This window comes from Camelus bactrianus, chromosome 6, assembly GCF_048773025.1.
Source record: "Camelus bactrianus isolate YW-2024 breed Bactrian camel chromosome 6, ASM4877302v1, whole genome shotgun sequence".
Classification (NCBI taxonomy): domain Eukaryota; kingdom Metazoa; phylum Chordata; class Mammalia; order Artiodactyla; family Camelidae; genus Camelus; species Camelus bactrianus.
In genome coordinates this window covers 24,808,244-24,822,867 of record NC_133544.1, presented here as the reverse complement: position 1 = coordinate 24,822,867, position 14,624 = coordinate 24,808,244, and the positions used below count along the sequence as shown (strand labels likewise).

Below are 14,624 nucleotides of genomic sequence, written 5' to 3'. Positions count from 1 at the left end.
AGAGCAGAACAGAATGAGCAAAAGCCACCATATCAAACTAGTTGGCAAACTTTTATAATTAAAAATAAGTACATGTAATTATTTTAAAATACAGCGATAGACTTGCCAAGTACATGAACTAAAACGTGGGTCAACTAGTGACTGGAACCAGCTTAAAGGATCCACAAACAAGAGAACTACATAAACTAAGAGAGATCCATTAGAATGCTATATAAGCATTAAAAAAATATACAACACTTCAAAGGATTAACAACACAGTGAACTGCTCACAAATAAAATGTTAAATGAAAAAGCAAACACAAAATTATTTACATATCATAAGCCCAATTTTTATAGTATTACATTACATAGAGAAGATTGGAAGAAATAACATAAAAACGTTAACAGTGGTCATCTCTTGGTGTTTGGAATTATAAACAATTTTTATTTTCTACCTATAACTTTTAGTGTTTTCCAAACTCTTAATGATGCAAGAACATATGAAAAGTTCCTATTTCTGGAGAACAAATACTTTTATTCTCCAGGAGAGAACAGGCAAGTTGTCCTTTTTTCAGATAAGGAAAGAGTATTTTCAAATTAGCTAAACATAATAGAAAGTATTAAACTTTTATTTCTATTCATAATGACCTCAGTGGGTCTCCAACCCTGTGATCAGCTATTTGACTATTAAATCAAACAACTCCTAGATCAAACATCATCTTTACTCTACCCCACCATGATCTACCGTGCTTACTTCTGTCCCCTCAACTCTGCCTGCCCCCGTCCCATGCTTCAGAGCTTCTAGGGAGCTTCAAGACTCAACTAAAGCACCATTCCTTTTCCTGGTCCAACTCCCAAGACCCTCTGAGGGTTCCCCCTACACCAAGCAGAACCAATCACTTTCTACTTTGTGATACTTCTATGCTGAAGATACCTCTATTATAGCATTTATTGGTCTGTATTATAATTATTTGTCTACACAATTGTCTCTCCTAATGAATTGCAGACTCCCTGAGGATACTTAGTGGGTCTTCCTCATCTTTGCCTCCCAGTCACTAGCATGGTATTCAGAGTCATTTCAGAGTCCATACTTCCCCAAGTTCCCCAGTGATTCCTATGTATGTTAAAGTTTAAGAAGCATGGTCCTCTTTAGAGCAGTCAGCCTGAAAAGGGACCCAACATTCTGCACCTCTAACAGGTAGGTTCACAGGCAATGCTGATGCTGCTGGTCTGCAGACCATGCTTTCAGGAGAAAGGGTCTATACAGAAGGAGCTGGCAAACTACAGCCTGCAGGTCAAATCCAGACAGCAGCCTTTTTTTGTTTAAAAAAAAAGTTTTGTAAAAAGAGAATGAACACAGCCAAGTTCATTCGTTTACATTTTGTCTACAACTGCCTTTGAACTACAGCACAGAGCTGAGTAGTTGCAGCAGAGATGTATGGCCCACAAAGCTTTCCTATCTGACCTTTTACAGCAAAAGTTTACCGATCCCTGGTATGGAGGACTTAGTCGTAATGCGCTGTATAAACAAACTCATTTTTATGTATCAAGAAAGCATAAAAATTATTTTCCAGTTCTACTATGCCCCTCCTAGGAAAATAGCTATAAAACTGGCAACATTATACAAATGTTTCTCCTGGCTAATTTCAACTGTTATTTAAAAGTTTTATGCCTTCCATACCCCAAATAGGAATTTTATACATTCATTTCCCAAAGTATGTGTTTCATACAATCATGCTTGGATTTCCTCAAGGCTATAACTTCCTAAAACCACCTAGTACCTCAGGGACCAAATCCTGTATCTGGGTTTCTAAAATTACCACAATACATACTGACTTAGTCTCTACTTTTGAAGTGTTATTCTTTAAAAGTCGCGGAAAAAAAAAAAAACTATGTGACAGTCCACTTTGGAATTCTGGTATATAAAGAGGTAGGGGTAGCACATAGGAATCCTAAATAACAACCACTGAGTTCCACAAAATAAGACAGGACAGAAGAAAGATGTTTGCTTTGCAAGCTGTCATCTACAGCTTTCTCTACAGAGAGAAGCACCAGCCACAAGTCCACGGAAGTCAAATTTAAAAAACAAATCATTCAAGTAGCAAAAGGCCCACAAGTTACAGTGGTCTAAATAAGGAGGCTCCAGGAAATAAAGTGCACCGTAAGACACTTTAGCTTATTAGTTTACATTTTTCTTTGCTTCATTTCACCCTTGGTTTATTCTCTCCACCCCCAAAATCCCACCATAAAAGATCACCCTCCCCCAGCAAGTTTATACTCTTGAGATATTTATACAGTGTATATTCCTGCTACCTTGGTTCAGCCAAGTTATACAGTTTTTCATTTATATTCTTTCCTCATCAATCAGCCCCTCCAGTCTCTTAATCATTCCTGTGAGTCTTCTGTGAACTCCCTCCAGCTGGTCCCCAGTGATCTGGTAATGAGGTGCCTCCAACTGACTGTAGCCTTCCAGGAACAGCCTCGTTACTCAGAACAAGATGAGCTCACCCTCCTCAGCTCCATGACATAATACTCCTGAGAAGACAATCCTCTGAATCACAGAAAGCTAGAATGCTGCCATGTTAGACTATGACCCCATTCCATGCTTCCAGATTTGGACATTGGGGCATGCCAGAACGTGCTAGCAGACAGGATAAATGACACGCGTTCCTGCAGCAACTAGTTATTAGAGGATGAGGTCGGTGAGGAGAAAAAAGTATTTTCATGTTGGAAAAAACTCACAGATAGTAAAACAGAATGCAAAATATGTATGAATTTCTAAAGATAAAGCAAGGGTATATTCAAAACAGTCATATATATTTTGTAGTTTTGTACATATTTTGTACTTGGGGCTCTGCTCCCAGCCAACAGGTTACATACCAACCAACCTCCATCATTAGAGGTACCTGAGCTGAAAAGTTTGAAAAGCAGTATAACCTCCACCCAACTTTTGGTGTACCATCCCACTGTCAACCCACTCCATATACCCACATTGTATTTTTTTTGTTATGGTCCTCCATCCCTAGATATCTATATTTTCTCTTAAAACTATTTGCTAAAGTTTTGTGTTTTAGCAAATTTACTGTAATTTACTACCAACATCTCTAGGTTCTTCTGTATCATTCATTCTTCATTCATTTCATATTTACTGAGCATCTATGGTAGTATGCCAGACTGTGTGCTAAAAACTAAAGTCACCAGGATAGATAAGACAGACTCTTTTTCTTAACCTCAGTGAACCCTGTCCAACACGGGAGATGGACAACACAATGTGGCAAGTACCACAGAAGAGGAAAAAACAGTGTGTGGAGGAAAAAAGGAGAGAGGTAACCTTGCCTGAGAGGAGTGGAAGTCTTCACAGGAGTGGCAATGGAATTATTACTTAAGAATGAGTAAGCATTTGCAAGGCAGGGAGGAATAAAGAATCAGTATCCTAGGTAGAAAGAATAACATAAGTAAAAGTACTGAGTTGAGAGAGCAAGAGAGAGAGAGAGGAAGAGAGCACAATGAAAAGTTAAGCATGATGAAAGCAAAGTGTTTAGAAAACCACATAGGGCCAAACCAGGGTGACTGATTCTAAGCACAGTGCAGTGCAGTGGTCAAGAGCATGAATCTTACAAGGAAGTGATCTCAGGCAAGCTACTTAGCTTATCTTTAGTTGCCTCAGATGTGAAATGGAGATACACTGAGAAAAGGAAGGAATTCAGCTGTTCTTGGGGAGTAAGACTTGGAATATAAGGAAAGGGAGGACCAGCTGAGACTGGAAACTAGACCTAGGTGACTTGGCACTACAGGAGCACCCCGGATGCGGCTCTATGTGCAAACCAGGCTGCTGGGGTGCCAGGTTAGGATGGCGGTTTGTGCCCAGGGCACAGCAGCCCAACCCAAATAAATGAGGGAGATAGAACTGAGTGTATTGGAGGGAACTTGGTTCAGCTAATTATACAGTTTTTATTTATAGTCTTCCCTCATCAGGAAAGATGAGAAATCCAGAGAAATCTCATTTGGAAACAACAAAAGCAACAATCCAAATACTAGGTTTTCTGGGCTTTTATCAAGTACAATGATAAAAGCAAGAATCCACCTTTATTGAGAATTTACTATATGCCAGCACTGTTTGAAGTGCTTCACGTATTATCTCATTTAACTCTCACAACCACTATATAAGGTAGCCATGTTATTATCCATATCTTATAGATGAGGAAACAGAGGTACAGAGACCTAACATAACTTGCTTATAGTCACTAAGTTGACACCAGGAGCCAGGCAATGTGATTCCGGAGCCTACACTCTTAACCAGGAATATTAATGCATCAAGAAGAACCCCCGCAAAGAAAAAAAAGATATTCTTGGAATATCTTTTTTAATTTTTTTAAATTTATTTTTAAAACTTAAATTAATTTTAAAATTTAATTTAAAAATATTTTAAAATTAAAATTCTAAGCAACAACAATAAAACCACAAGGGATTTTTTTTAACTAAGGGAGTAAAAGAATCACACATTTAAAAAGAGGTAACTCTGGGGCAATGTGAAAGAGACTCTGAAGAGGAAGACAGACCAACGGCTGAGAGACAAGACAACAGGATATTGGTCCAAGGGAGTAACTAGGCACAGGCAGTGTGATGCAGAGGTGGGAGAGACTACAGTATGCTTTATTTCTGTAAGAAGCAAAAGGATTCGTATCTGTGAGACCAAAAAGATCAAGGATAGCAAACAGCCAAGGACAAATGAGGATTTTCTATGCTTAGGAGACTGGATGAATAATGGTGGAGAAATAAGGAGGCAGAGCAATTACATAAGGAAAGACAATGAATACAGAACTGAACACATTAAGTTTAAAGCATCTATAGGCTATCCAGGTCATTATACCCACAAGACAAGTGGAAATCTGAAGCTATAAAGATGCCAGGATTCAGAGGGCAGTGAAAAGACATGGGGACTGGGAAAAGATGACCATAGAAAGTAGGCAGACCAAGAATAAATACTAGCTACAGAACCCCAAGGGGATCAACTTTAAATATGCCCAAAAGAAGCTAGCAAATCAGAATGAGAAGAAACTTAGAGGAGAAAAATCGTAAAAGTAGTTTATTGGAGACAAAAGGAAGTGACTATTTCTAGAAATTGGTGGTCAATAGTATTAGACCAAGTAAAGATTTAGACCAGCGGGGGAATTCAAAGTCAGCCCTCAAGGTTTTTTTCCGTAGTCATTTGGTAATCTTATTTTCTGATCTAGAAACTTCTTCAAATAAAATTTGTGTCTTATTTCCATCTATTTTCATTAATATTAACCTAAACTTGACTCAACACTAATAACTAGTAAACGCTTTGCAACCCAATTCAGTGATACTGATTATTATTTCAAAATTATTTTAATGCCTATAACAAATTCAGATCCAAACTAATCTAAATTCACTCTCTAATCCTGCATAAGTCACTGGTAAAAAAAAAAAATCTCTTGTCAAATTGAGGTGTAATATATAGATATATAGTAAAAGTCACCAATTTAAAGCATACAATGAAGAGTTATGACAACTGTAGAAGGTTATGTTATAAAATACAATCATGATACAGAGCATGTCATCACCCCCAAAAGCCCCCTCTGGATCCTTTGCAGTCAGTCCCTCTCCTCCACCCTCCTGCATAACTACTGATGTGCTTGCTTTTACCATAGTTTTGCCTTTTACAGAAGGCCATATAACCATCATACAAAGAACACAGTCCTTTGTGTGAGACATGACACTTGAGCGCCATACATGCTGTTACACGTATCAGTAATTCATTCCTCTTTATTGCTGGGTAGTAGCTGTCCATTATGTTGACCTACAACAATTTGTTTCCATTCACAAGTTGAAGAACATCTGGTTTCTATCTAGTTTGGGGGTATTACAGAAGAAGCTGCTATAAACATTATAGTACAAGTGTAATGTGGACACAAGTTTTCATTCCTCTTGGGTAAACAGCTAAGAGTAGGATTGCTAGGTCATGGTTAAGTATATATTTACCTTTTAAGAAACTACCAAACTGTTTTCCAAAGCGGCTGTACAACCTCGTGTTTCCACCAGCAACATATGAGAGTCCAGTTGCAATACCCACCTACAACTGGTATTATCAATCTTTTAAATTTTACCCATTCTAATAGGTGTGAAGTGGTATCTCACTGTGGGTTTAATGAGAACTTCCCTAAGGACTAACAATATTGAGTATCTTTTCATGGGCCTATTGGCTGTTTGTAAAGATTCTTTGGTATCCAAGTCTTTTACATTTAAAAAAACTGAGTTGTCTGTCTTCTTACTACTGAGTTGAGTTATAAATTCTGAATACGAGACCGTTATTAAACATATGTTTGGCAAATATTTTCTGTGGCCTGCTTTTTCATTTTCTAAGCAGTGTTGTTTAAAGGGTAAGTTTCTAATTTTTCTAAATTGATGAAATCTAACTTATCAATCTTTTTCTTTCATATTTTATAGTTTGTGCTTTTTTTGTGTCCCATTTCTTTAAAAAACTTTGCCTAACTCAACGTCACAAAGATTTTCTTCTGTTTTCAAGAAGTTTTACCTAAAAGTCTCACAAAAGAAAACCTCTTGTCAAAATTTTTAACAAGATTTAAAAAAAAAGCTTGCATTCCATTTACCTCATAATTAGTCACACAGTTTTATTATCCGTTTGTTTCTTTCAAAATCAACTTCCCACATTACCAAGCACTATTTAAGTTATAGTCTATTTCAGAATTGGAGAGATTTTTATCTTTCAACAGTTATTCCCCTTCTTCAACCTAATAAGTGGCATTTCTAAATGCAGACAAAGTTTTTAGTTCCTCAGTCCTCCTCAAACAGACATAAAACTTCTGGACCCCTGATGCTGGTTCTTAAAAGTAATTCTACCTTTCTTAATTCAATTTTGATTCCATTACATCATTTTCTTTAAAATAAGCCAGAGTTCTTCAGACTCAAAATTAAATGAATAGTACATATGAAACTATTCTATGTCCCCTGGAATATAGCATAGTTCAGAGACAGTAGGAAAATGGTATACAAAGCTAATGTGAATAAAACAGGGAGAAATGACAATTATCATTGCTCACTTTATAACTTCACAGGATGTCTGCAGCAAAATAAAATAGAAAACTGGCTCATCTATGCCCCTGTCACAGTCTTTACTCTAAATCAAGAAAATAGCAACTTCAATTTACAACTCCCTCCTATCCTGATGTTTCTTCTATTTACCAAATGGACTCTACTGTGCCTGATCCACAGAATTAGAACAGGCCCCTGTGTTCCCATACCACGGCAGCTTTTATGCTTAGGTGACCCTGGGCCACTGACTCTTGGCTATAATAGGAAAATTTTTAAACTAATTCTCTGAATCTGACAAGCCGTCTCCCTCAATAAGTCTAGGAAGTTTTTATTTCATTAACTGTGCATGAAGTGGCAGGCAAACAGCCAGATCTACAGCCCAGTGGAACTGGAATTGTCACACAGATACTTAAAAGCTCACAAAACTTCTACCTCAACTACCATCTATTACTTTCAATTCTATCCTTATTTTTGATGGAAAATAAATTATCTATATAATCAGAAGAGCAACCTTAAATGAGTATTTTATGGTTATTTGTTTAAGATTGAGAAGAACAACTCAACTTGCCACAGAAATGGCAACTTAAGATGGCTCAATTTAAAGGAAAAACTAAACACTTACGGTATTCAAAACAAAACTTCTGTTGACCTAATAATCAATGTTACCAAACAAGGATTTATTAATTTCTTCAAATATGTATTAAGAACCTACCACATGCCAAGCATGCTGGGTACGTTGGGCCTTTAAGATTCCAAAATAAGCAGAATAGCTCTTGACTCCCTAGAAACAAACAGTTTAGTAAAGAAGACAGACAAGTAAATAATTAGTGATGGTGATAGTTCCATATAGTAAAATCTGAGGTGAGCACACGGTGCTAGTGGAGCCGAGGAAGGGACCCTCAATCAGGATCAGCTCTTAAGCTTCTCAGGAAACTTCACACCACCCTCCTGGGAGCAAAGCCAACTCTTCCACTGAGTTAACAGTGCTTTGGGAATCAAGGGCTACAAAACACTACCTATGCAGTATTGTTTATTCTCATGGTCAATGACTTTCTCTCCCCAGCACTGGTCAGAGGGGATTATTGGACCACATACATGGCATAGAAAAAGCTCATTGAAAACCCCAACCTATTTATCAAAATTACACATGGTCTAAATGCAATGTGGTATCCTAGTTTGGATCCTGGAACAGAGAAAGGGTATTAGTGGAAAATTTTGTGAAATCCAAATAAAGTCTGTAGTTCAGTTAACGGTGTCATACCAATGTTAATTTCTTAGATGTGACAAATGTACCACAGTTATGTAAGACATTAACATTAGAGAGAGAGCTGGGTAAAGGCATACAGGAACTCTATTATTTCACAACTTTTCTATAAACCTAAAATTATTCCAAAATAAAATTTGTTTAAAAAAAATAGGGGGAAAAGGTATAGCTCAAGTAGTAGAGTGCATGCTGAGCATGCATGAGGTCCTGGGTTCAATTCCCAGTACTTTCTCTAAGAATAAATAAGTAAACCTAATTACCACCCCCCACCAAAAAAAATTAAATTAAAATTTTTTAAATTACATACAGATCCCCACTTTACATTCTCACTGCCCCTTAGGATTCTGATCATGCCTCCCAAGTCACTGCCCCAATTCAGGTAACACCTGGTTAAAACACTTTTTCAAATCCTTTCTATAAACTATTTATGTAGACCAGCTGGGTTTTCTTCTTCACCAAAACATAAAAATTAGATCACATTTGGGAGGTCTTAACTGTTTTCTCTTCCTAATAACTTCAACAAATACACCAGGGGGTATCTTTAAAGCCAAACTTTCCTAAGTGGACAAGAGAGGGGCTAAAATAACCTGGACTAGATCTCTGGATAAAAGCAAAGGGTGGCTTAAAGACTTAAACATAAGACATGACACTATAAACCTCTTAGAAGAAAACATAGGCAAAACATTCTCTGACATAAATCTCAGCAATGTTCTCCTAGGGCAGTCTACCCAGGCAATAGAAATAAATGCAAAAATAAACAAATGGGATCTAATTAAAATTACAAGCTTTTGCAAAGCAAAGGAAATCATAAGCAAAACAAAAAGACAACCTACAGAATGGGAGAAAATACTTGCAAAAGATGAGACTGACAAGGGCTTAATTTCCAGAATATATAAACAGCTCATATAACTTAATAACAAAAAAACAAACAATCCAATCCAAAAATGGGCAGAAGACCTAAACAAGCAATTCTCCAATGAAGACATACAAACGACCAATAGGCATGTGAAAAAATGCTCAATATCACTAATTATCAGAGAAATGAAAATCAAAACTACAATGAGGTATCACCTCACACCAGTCAGAATGGCCATCATTCAAAAGTCCACAAACGATAAATGTTAGACAGGCTGTGGAGAAAAGGGAACCCTCCTATACTGTTGGTGGGAATGTAGTTTGGTGCAGCTGTTATGGAAAATAGTATGTAGATTTCTCAAAAGACTAAAAATAGACTTATCATATGATCCAGCAATCCCACTCCTGGGCATATATCTAGAGGGAATCTTAATTCAAAAAGATACATGCAACCCAATGTTCATAGCAGCACTATTTACAATAGTCAAGACATGAAAACAACCCATATGTGCAATGACAGATGATTGGATAAAGAAGTTGTGGTATATTTATACAATGGAATACTATTCAACCATAAAAGATAATAAAATAATGCCATTTGCAGCAATATAGATGGACGTGGAGACTGTCATTCTAAGTGAAGTAAGCCAGAAAGAGAAAGAAAAATACCATATGATATCACTTATATATGGAATCTAAAAAAAAAAAAGACAAACGAACTTACTTACAAAACAGAAACAGACTCACAGACATGGAAAACAAACATATGGTTACCAGTGGGGGAAGGGATAAATTGGGAGTTCTAGATTTGCAGATATTAATATATATAAAATAGATAAACAACAAGTTCATACTGTATAGCACAGGGAACCATATTCAATATCTTGTAGTAACTTATGGTGAAAAGACTATGAAAACGAATATATGTATGTTCATTTATGACTGAAGCATTACAATTGTACACCAGAAATTGAAACGACATTGTAAACTGACTATATTTCAATAAAATATGTACATACACACAGGAAAAAAGCAAAAGCAAAGGGACACTACAGAAAAGATATGTTCTATATTATTACATTACCTTTACCTGATCTCTGACCAAAAAGAATAATGAATAGAAAATACAATGAAAGCATGAGGAAGGACTTTTCTAGAAGCCTACAACAAACTTAATCTCTCATTTCAATGACCAAAATTGAATTACATTCCCTTTCCTAAATTAATGACTGGTAAAAGATGGATGGAATTCTTAGCCAACCAGGCCCACCCCTTGGTGTGAGGATGTGGTAGGCTTCCCCTGAAGCATGGCTGCAAGGGAGAAGAGTGGGTATATGGAAGAAAATCTGTTAGGAAGAAGGAAGAAACAGATGCTGGCAGTAGTGGGGTGAGGAGATCAACCAAAAGAATCCTCTGCACTTTATACCCACAGTATGCTAACAATTGAGGAACTTTAAAGTGTAAAGGCAACTTTTACTATACAATTACTTTTACTGGCACTTGAGTTTTCCCTTGCTTGTCAAAGTCCTTGGGGTAGACATGGGAGCTTATATATGTACACAGAAAGACAGAGAACAAAGTATGGCTAGTAGGTTTCCATGAATAGTAGACTTGCTATCTGGTGGGTGGGATATGGAGGGCACCAAATTCATGTTCTCTGTATGGTTTAAGTGGAATCAAATGGTCTTGCAGACATACAAAAGCATAAAGACAGGTCATCTAGTTAAGCCAACCCCAATTTTTCAAAATAGAAATAGTAAAATGTTCTTTAAATGCTTTTTAAAGTGTTTTATCTCACTCCTTGTCTTTAAGGCTAGTCCAAAAGGAACTAGTGTTTGTTAAGGGATAAAATAGAAGGCTATGCACTGGGAAGAAAATGTACAGGAACATTGTATAAGATCTTCGGGTATCTAAGTGGGAAGAGACCTCAAGACCATTAGCTGAGTAAATATAACAAAGCATTCAATCTTTTAATAAAATTTATTGTGTCGATATTTCAAAAAATATGATGAACAGATGTTGACAATCAGCATCTCAACACCAACAGGCAAAAGGCACTGAAATGAATGCTTCAGCTACAAGCTCTGAAAAACATGATACAAACTCCTCAACTATTCAAGGTAATAAAAATTCATGTTAAAGTCATATGGTACTGTTCAATTCAGGCTAAATGACAAAATATATATCCACCATAACTGGTTTCTAATAACTAAATAAATACTCATCTCTCTCAATTAAACCACAATTTGTAATAAGGTTTTGAGAGTCCCATCAGGGAAACAATATGGTAACCCAACACCATATCAAGGCCTTAGGCATGCTCTCATATACACACTGCGATAAGGTTAAACAACCTCAAAACTTTGAAAACTACTACACAAAATATTAGTGAAGGCTAAACATTTATGAGCCCTTCAAAGAAAAAGAAACCAAAGAAAGATAACTGAAATTTACACCTAAGCTATTTAATGGCTAAAGCCATTTAAAAGGTAAAATGACACACTAGAATCCATTAAGGTCAAAAAATTTGATCTGTTGTCTGCTATGTTATAAAGTTAAAAAAATATTACACAGCAGTACTCTGACCTGGACCACTTTCAGAAAGATGAACAGGTAGAGTAATTCCTCTAAAATATTTCAATTTGCATACCTCTGTTCAGCCACCTACCATAATCTATCTGTTCACAAGTCCGAACACAGGGCTGAGCTCTTGAAAAGTAACCAGTACATTGCATGGCACAGAATGGCCCCCCAGTAAATGCCTTTAGAATGAATGAACATGTGGCGGTAATGTACTGCTGAAATATCTTTACAAACCAATTCAATATCAATTCCATAGGAGTAGGGCATCCTGTAATATATACTATGCTATCACATTTAGGAGGCAGTCAAACTAATTAAAAAACAACTAACAGCAACTAATGTTTGTTAGGAAAAAAACACATTACATGAGACATAAAAATAAGTGTAAAAACTGTAACTTGAAAAGGAAGAAAATATCTGTGAATTAATTTTTTTTCTCTTAATGGACACAAAAGTGAATCTACTTTCAACTTTATAACATTGAAATACAAGATGTTCCTTAAGGAATTTTTCATCACCCAAAATTTATAAAGAAATTTGTTATCAACTTACATTAGTAAGTTAGACCAATTAGTGAATGGAATGAAGTCCAAGCCCAATTATGTGTTCAAACTGTGGGTCGAATACCTTGAGCAATTCTTCCTCTTCAAGACTGCAGAAAAGTACAAAACAACCCTCTTAACTGCTGAGAAGGACTAAAATCATTTCTTTTTCTCACAAGTATGTAATCAAAAGCAATTACTTTCTGTTCCCACCCAACACCATACAACACCACACAACACCATCTCCCATTAAAACAAGCTATAGAATATCTGAGTGCCTTAATCTTAAGTGTTAAGAATCTCAGACTGCAATTAAATTACAATGCAACAAAAATATATTTTTCTAAGTATGTTCTTATACCCCATCGTGATCCTATACTAACTTAACTCCCTATCAAGTATTAACAATCAAGGAAATCAGAAAAGCCTCAGAATTGATATTACAAACTGCTTGGTTTTTTTGATTTGTTATTGTTCATGGATTCCAAAATTCAGGGTACACATTACCAGGAGAGTGTTTTTCTGTCAATGCCTGAATTTAAATGCAAATTACTATTTAATTATATGTAATTTTGCCTCTGAACCTATATATAATACTAATCAGTCTCCAAATGTTTAAAATAAACACACCAATCATGTTTACTTGAAAAGCGTATTGCCTAATCACCCAGAGTTTCTAATGCATCAGAAAAAGTAGTCGCTATCATGTCGCCATGAGAGCTTGGCAGACAAGCTGTTCCCAAAAGATTAGGAACTTCTAGTGACCATAAACAGGGTAAAGCAGTAGGCATATACAGTGTCTGTAGATGCTTCCATAATAAAACTATTTCAATATCAAAAATTTAGAGCTTCCAAAGTCAGATATGTACCCTACAAAGCTATTTAAGTGCATGTATGCCTAAAAGGGAAAAAAGTAGGAAGAAAACTGTCTACTCAAATCAACACAAGAAATCACCCTGCAATTGAGTTTTCCAAGAACTGATAACATAATAAGATTCTTGAGGTTATCAACACATTCAAGTTCCAAAATAGACTAGCTATATTAAAATACAATTGGAATACTGTGACAGAAGACACAATGATAACAGAAAACACGAAATAGGGTTTACTTGTGGTAAGCACTGTTCTAGCAACATCATATTTTAACTTAGTCCTGATTACATCCCTGTAAGACAGGTACTATTATGATTTCCTCCATTTTACAGATAAAGAAAGCACAGATAAAATCACCCAATTACACACAGCTAGTAACAGGAAGAACATAAATTTTTTAACTCCATCAGTCAGACTCCAAAATTCATATTAATACACTATGCTTCACACTAAGGGTTATGTTACAATGGTCAGCTTTTTTTTTTTTTAAACCTCATAGCCTTTTTGGATTCAAACACTAGTGTAGCTTTGTGCAGCAAGAACAAACCCGTGAAGAAAGTCTAAGCCTCAGCTTCCCCATATGCAAAATAAGGGTATTTAAGTTATTGTGAAGGTCAAAGAAGGTAATACAAGGGTTCTTAGCTTTAAGTTCACAGACACCCAGACGGTCCACGGATGGGCTTCAGAGTCCACGAGTCTCGTAACTGCATGACAAATGTTGTATGTGTACCCATTTATTAAAGAATCGTCCCTGGATCTCCAAAAGATTAAGAACCACAAGAATGCATAGCAGGTACTCAAAAAATGAAAGCTATCTTTCCCTTCTTGTTCTCTAAAACTCTCCCTTTTCCATTAAGGATGACACCCCTGGCTTCACAATAAATGTTATTTCCCAACATTTTCCCTGCTTGGCAACTAGTAACATATGCAAGCTTATGCCTCAATTTTCTAGACAGTGTCTAAACAAATTCCTCAAAAGCTTCTCCATCCCCCGCTTCACCGAGACGAGTACACGGTATTCACTCGGTGAGAATCAAGAGAATCGTCCACCTGGCTGCACGAAGCACCATGCCGTCTAGAAGAACCAAGTAGGAACCGGAGCCTCGGGGTAGCACAACAGAGACCTGACGCCCCAGCGCTGAAGGATAAGGAGAAGGTGTTTCCCCAGACTACTGGGCAACCCAGAATCCCGTCCCCTCTACCCTTGTTCTCCCTCTCTCTGGAACTCCCGTGCAGGCAGTTCCTCTGGACTCTGCCCCGTGCTGGAATGGAGGAGAGAAATGTTACCTGAGCAGGGGTGTGCAGCGCAGCGAAGTCCCAGCTCTGCTGCCCAGACAGGCAAGGGCAGCACCAGCAGAAAACCTGCCCTCGACCCCCCGACCGAGAGACCCCGGTACAGATCCTGGCCAGGGCTGGAAACCGGCTTGGGGCTTTTCCGTTTTCTAAAGCGGCTT

At 37.0% G+C, this 14,624-nt stretch overlaps 1 protein-coding gene across 5 annotated transcripts in view; it reads right to left on the bottom strand.

The window, feature by feature from the left end:
- The window catches only part of AREL1 (apoptosis resistant E3 ubiquitin protein ligase 1), a 38,928-nt gene extending 24,317 nt beyond the window's left edge, over nucleotides 1-14,611 (bottom strand). For 2 of the 5 annotated variants that reach the window (XM_010962863.3, XM_010962856.3), the window contains exon 1: nucleotides 14,458-14,610. The gene's annotated coding sequence lies outside the window, so the exon portion shown is untranslated. Of the gene's footprint in view, nucleotides 1-2,292; nucleotides 2,318-12,307; nucleotides 12,408-14,457 lie in introns of those variants that run through there. The other 3 variants (XM_045522982.2, XM_045522987.2, XM_074365237.1) reach the window with 3 other exon arrangements.
- Between the last annotated feature and the right edge of the window lie 13 nt (nucleotides 14,612-14,624).